Source organism: Sinocyclocheilus rhinocerous, unplaced genomic scaffold, assembly GCF_001515625.1.
Source record: "Sinocyclocheilus rhinocerous isolate Xijiao unplaced genomic scaffold, SAMN03320098_v1.1 scaffold1588, whole genome shotgun sequence".
Classification (NCBI taxonomy): Eukaryota; Metazoa; Chordata; class Actinopteri; order Cypriniformes; family Cyprinidae; genus Sinocyclocheilus; species Sinocyclocheilus rhinocerous.
Window position 1 is genome coordinate 851,066 of NW_015648510.1, and position 6,106 is coordinate 857,171.

A 6,106-nucleotide genomic window follows, 5' to 3' on the forward strand; every position below is an offset into this window, starting at 1 on the left:
GTTCTTTTTCATTCTTCACTAAGCAGAAAAAAGAAGTTTGATATGCACAAGCAGTGATATGTAAAACTTTTATGTACATTTTTATGTATGTAAACATGTATGTGCTTTACTTTTTATGCTTTAATTTTTTTCAGTTAAAATTACAACTTAATTTTCTACAATAGAGAAGCTCCCCAGTGTGTTTATGCTTTTACTCATGTGTAACCTTGATGGCAGTGATGGGTGCTTTTGAAACATTGAAGATTCGAAAACTTTGTGAATCAATTGTTTCAAGGACAAAAACCTGAAAAATATTTTGAAATACATCATCTGAAGAATGTCTTGAGTGGTGGTAAACGTAGTATAAGCAGAATTGACTCCCTGAAATATGTCAACTGCAATATTTCCCACTTCTAGCTACCTTTTCAGTGCATCCTGTAAGGGAATCCGTGTGAAATCTATAAAGTTCACACGTTTGCTGCTGCTCTCTACTGTCATAAAAATGCTTGAATATTATAATTATCTTTGCTAAAAGTTTAGGTAATAATTTAATTGTGATAATTTTGTAATCATTTTAATATTTAAAGCAGATGTAACTCCCATCCACTTTTTAAGACAAATTTCTGCCAATGAGGTCAGTCAGTATGGCTCATTGTTACATCATTATGATCACTACATTGCTTAGAATATTCAGTGAATAGCCTATAAATATGAGTGCAAAGGCATCATGCATTTTGTAGCAAGTTGTGGTGAGTGATTGTGAGTTTGCTCTTTATACTTTGGGCATCTAAATTTTTAATCAATATTTTCTTAACTTGGAGATGAATAAACAGGCATGCTACACCATGGAGGTCCATGTGGAAATTGTAATTGAGGCTGATACGTAAATTAAGTGATCAAAGCAACGACAAAAAAAGATTGATTTTTAAAAAAAAATTTTTTTTTTTTTTTTTTTTACTGTTGATATTATGTATTTGTATTTAATTTGATTGTAAGAGGTGGGTGCCTGCCCCAGGACAGTTCTACCTTACTTCCATCAGTCTTCTTCTTATATTATATGTTTCTCACTGGATTTGCTATTTGCTATGGATGATTAAAATACAATGTACCAAAAAGTGAATATCTAAATATGCATTTATATATATAATAACTATCCCTTTACTTATGCTCAGGTTGTGGTAACATAGTCATGAAATTTGAATGCTGAATGTGTTTAGAGTTTTGAAAAGGTATGACAGATTTGCAATTTGAAAGATGTGAAGTGTTCAATGTTTAAAGAACCTAGTCTTTCTTTACGAAAATGATATGTTGGTTTAGTATTCTAGTTTTGCTAGAATGGATTTTATTTTGTAATGAGAAGATATGTGCTGCTCAGTGAATTACACCAACTGCTGCATTATTGAATTATCAGATCTATATTTAAAAAGGCAACATGATGTCACTGCAACATGCATGTGGAGACTATTCAATATGCAGTTTGCTAAAGAAAAAAAATGTGTGCTGTGTACAGAGGGCACTGGAGAGAGAGAGATTTAAAGTGAGGTGGTCAGACAAGAAGAATATGAAAGTGCTCCCCACCCCCAATATCCTAAGTTCTTGCCCCACTCTCTGAAATGATGCTGTGTACCGCCTCTAGCAGAAATCCATTCATCTCCGTCATGTTTTCCTCTTTTGTTAAGTCATTCTCTTCAATACAAAGCATCCACTGTGATAAAGTACAGTAGTCTGGGCCTGGAAATAAACAAACCAGTGTGTACCTAAAAAGCACATAACCACAAACATTCATTCGTAAATACACTATATAAGCCCATTATATTCTCACACTGTTCTCCTGAAATTAGTTTCATTTGCTGGTTGTTTTTGTTCTGAAAAGGAAAACTGAAAGAAAAATGAACATTTCAGCAAAGACAAATCAAAAACGAAAAGGAAGCGCTGTGTTTGATTAGGAATTTCACCAAACAAATGGTTCATAAACAAGTGAAAACCACTTTCATGTGGCTATCAAGTTCCCTTTCGTGGAACTTCGAACTGCGTCCTCTAGGGGTCGCTATGGGGAACGCCTCGTCGTGACAATCCCTTTATTTCCAGTGTCCAAAGACGAGAAATATTATTAAAATCATCTATGTGATTTCTATGCCACTAAGAAAACCAAATGGAATGGCAAAACTCTTCTGGACATTGCCATAAGGTGTTATGAGTGATCGTTAGTGTGTTAATACGTATATGGTGACCTGGGGTGCGTTTCCTAAAAGCAACTATGGCCACAAGATCTGGTGTTATACCAATCGAGTTCAGTGGAACTTGTGACTATAGTTGGTTAACAATGCTTTTGTGAATCACGCCCCTGGGTTAAGCCATCTACAAGTCTCTGAGTTTCTGGTCTTTACATGTGACCTGATTTTTTTATAGATTTTTATTTTTAATTTTTTTTTTATCAGCTTTAGATGGATCTGTGGAACCATGGGTGCTGCACACAGTAGGAAAAGGGCACAAAAATGCTTAGTTTTTCTGATCTGAGTCACAAGGTGAGTTCTGAACATTACTGTACCAAACTCTTCTTTTAAAGGGAAATTAGAGTTAGTTTGATGTGACTCTTCTATTACAGCTTATTCTCCTAAAATGTTCCTTTTGTTCTCAAAGTTTTGCTTTTATATATAATGCAATATGTATTATGGTATGGTATTCATTGTAGAGGGTTTCTTGTAGAAGCTGACATTTTTATCCAAACATACTTACAAATGTTGACAATTGCTAGCAATTTCATCATAAAAATCACAATGCCAAGTTGCAAGTAGATTAGCCCAAAAGCTAGAGCAGGACTGACAAAGTTATAGTAAGTGCTTTATAAAGTCTATGGTTGCTTATGGATGTGAATTAGTTAAGTGCTTGCAAAAGAGGTCGGGTGGAGATCGGCTGCTTGTTCTGCCACAGAGGAACAAAGAGATTGAAGGTTTTGGAACATATACCATTGTATCTCATTATGAAGGATCCACCAGGCGCCACTCATTCATTTTCTGTAAATGACGGGAAGGAACACACACTTGTATAAGTGTATTGAGGTAAGAGAGTTCATGTCCAGTGGCAGTCCTGAAGACCGATGTCAATGCCTTGAATACAGGAAGTTAGTGGACTGAGACCAAGAGAGGTGTGACTTGGGCCTTGTTTGGTTGATAAAGATCTTGTGATTATGTAGACAGATTATTTGGAGACATCGTTTTTGCCATTTGCAAGAAAGTAGGAAGTAGAGTGCAATTACTGTCCGATACATGCATAAACATACCCTTACGAAAAAGAAGTTTATTCAAGTGTGCTATTAGTATACTTCTTTTAAACTAAAAATAGGAAAGTATACTTTTAGTCTACTTTTTATGTACTTCTCAGAAATGGGCTTTCTGTACTTCTCAGAAATATACTTAAAATGACATTTAAGTATACTTGACTTATACTTAGAAAAAGTCTAAATATATTTTAGCTGTAATTGTGCTCCTAGAATCCGTGTTTTCATTGTTATACGGTAGGGGGCGCTAGTACACATCTTCTGTACAGAATTTCCAAAAAACACAAGTGAAGAAGAAACCGAAACAACAGATGCTTCCACATGTATTCTAACACGATCATCAGACATAAAACAGTATCAAAACTATGTAACATTATGGAATAAAATGTCGACCAATAAAGAGGTAATAATAACTGTCAAGCTTTGGGGTGTTGATCGACTTTATCTTCGTTTTGATTATCATTCTGAATCCAATTCATAGTCTTTTTTCAGCTTTTTGTTCAAAATGTTGTTTATTTCTTTATTTTTTATTTATGAAACTTATCCACATTCAAGTGTTTAAAAAAATAATGCATGAAGCCAGAATAAAATGTTTTTGTTTACAAGCAGTTACCCTGTTCTTTTGATGTTTTTTATGTTCAGATATTCATGTAACATACAATTGCAAATATTAATCTAATTTATGCTCCATTTAGTTTTTATGATTTACCAAACCCTTCCCTCTACACATACACATGTACCTCTAACCACACCAGTCCAAAGCTGTTAGATATACAAAGGAAAATGGCTGAGATATGTGAGATGTGTCAGTGCCAAGGCTGAATTTGATGATAAATGTCTGAGGAACAAGTGTTGGAGGTTCTCTTTGGATTAAGTAGGTATCTAAATAACAGCAGAGAAAGCATAACGGCCAGATTTATGTTGTCTATTCCCAAGAGTGACCATATCCCTCTGGTAATGGCTGATGAATCAAGGCCCATAAATCCATGTGGTGTGACACGGCCCTGGACAGGTGATGGCCAGTGTGTGGCCCATGCATTTCATTGACTTACACTTTAATAGGACAACTCAGGGATCTTAAAGGCCGGAGAAGACAACAGCAATGGCATTAAACCCCAGGAAGTGTGAATAAACAGGAGACACATTATTGAGAGCTGATATTAACCAAAGTCATATTTAAATAATTTATTCCAATTTATTTATTTCCATTTAAAAGCACAGACTGGTCTTTAGCTGAGAAAGCAGAGTGACTGTAATGCAGAAGAGGAGAGAGAATGCTGTTCAGTGCTTGTAATTTCCTCAATTCACAAAGATCCATGTAGTGTAGTAAAGCAATAAGCATGCTACAGACACCCACCGCCATGGAGTTAGAGGTTGTCTTTGCCTTTTTGCTTTTTTTTAACCATTGGCAATTAAATAATACAAGCTTTCTCATCCCTATGGAGCTTATAATATGACAAAACTAATTGAATTTGTATTGTGTACATTTGAATTATTGACAAGTGTCATTTAACAAAACTGAATATTATGTGGCATTTAACATAGTTCTGAATTAGATTTTTTTAAATTTTATTTTCAAAACAAAACAAACACCAGAGACCGCTTAGACAAATGTTTCACATGCTGAGAATGCTAACCTAACATATAAGTATATAAACCATAAATGTTTAAGAATCACTTAGGCTACCTCTGGGCGATTCATGATCAGGTAGATCTTGAACCGCACGCTCATGCCAGAAAACTACTAATTGGCCAAAATGCTTCGTTTGACTTTTCGGAGATCATTAACTCTTCCCTGTGGATTACCCCTGACCTACTTTCTGTATGATCTGAATTTCTGCATACTGAATTTGATATTCCGAATTTCCTCTTCATCTTGAAAACTTAAAGCTGTATTTTTTTTAAACTGGATATTTGCAGTCTTAAGATTTCAGAACAAAAAATTCGCTGTTTGAAAATACATGTCTATAAAACTCTGCCATAAAAATATTCAGCTGTGTTAAATTTAAAGTGTTTAATATTCAAGTAAAAAAAAAAAATCTAATTCAGAACTATGGTAAATGCCACATAATATTCAGTTTTGTTAAATGCCACTTGTCAATAATTCAAATTTACACAATACAAATTCAATTAGTTTTGTCATATTATACGCTCCATACATCCCAACATTGCGAAAGTGAATTGCCTTTTTAGCTAATGATTCTTAGATCTATTCTTGGACTTATTTTTCAGAAACAAATTGTATTTGTTGCTTTCGCCCATACAAAACGTCTAATTTTGTGGTTGGCAATTGAGTTATGTTCTGGAAAACTGCAATTTGAGAGCTAGTCATCATCCTGTACTACTATATTGTCCCTTGTTTAGTATATACAGTCTTCAATCATTTATCTGTAAGACAGGTTGAAAGCTATCTTGGGTCTCCTTTCCAAGAAATGATCATCTATATACAGTAGTGGAAGTAAAAATCTCTAGTGTATTATTAACGTGCATTAGCATTTCCATTCAGTAACCAGTTGTAGCAGGAATAGTTTGAAGGAAATGTGTTCTGCTATTTGTAACTTTTTAGGCAATAAAGGGATTAATTATTTTCTCTGCATTGCATCACAATGTTGGGAAAGTGAGTTACTTTTTTTAGTTAAATAAATTTTCCTTAATACACTCTTGACTATGTTTCAGAAACAAGAGTTTATTGCTATTTATGCATCCAAAACATCCAATTTTGTGGTTATGCATTGAATTGTTGGAAAACTGCAATACGAGAGCTAGTTACGATTCCGAAATATTTCATCCTTATACAGCCTTCAAAACATTTCTCCATAATTGAAAGCTATCTTTACCTGCTTTTCCACC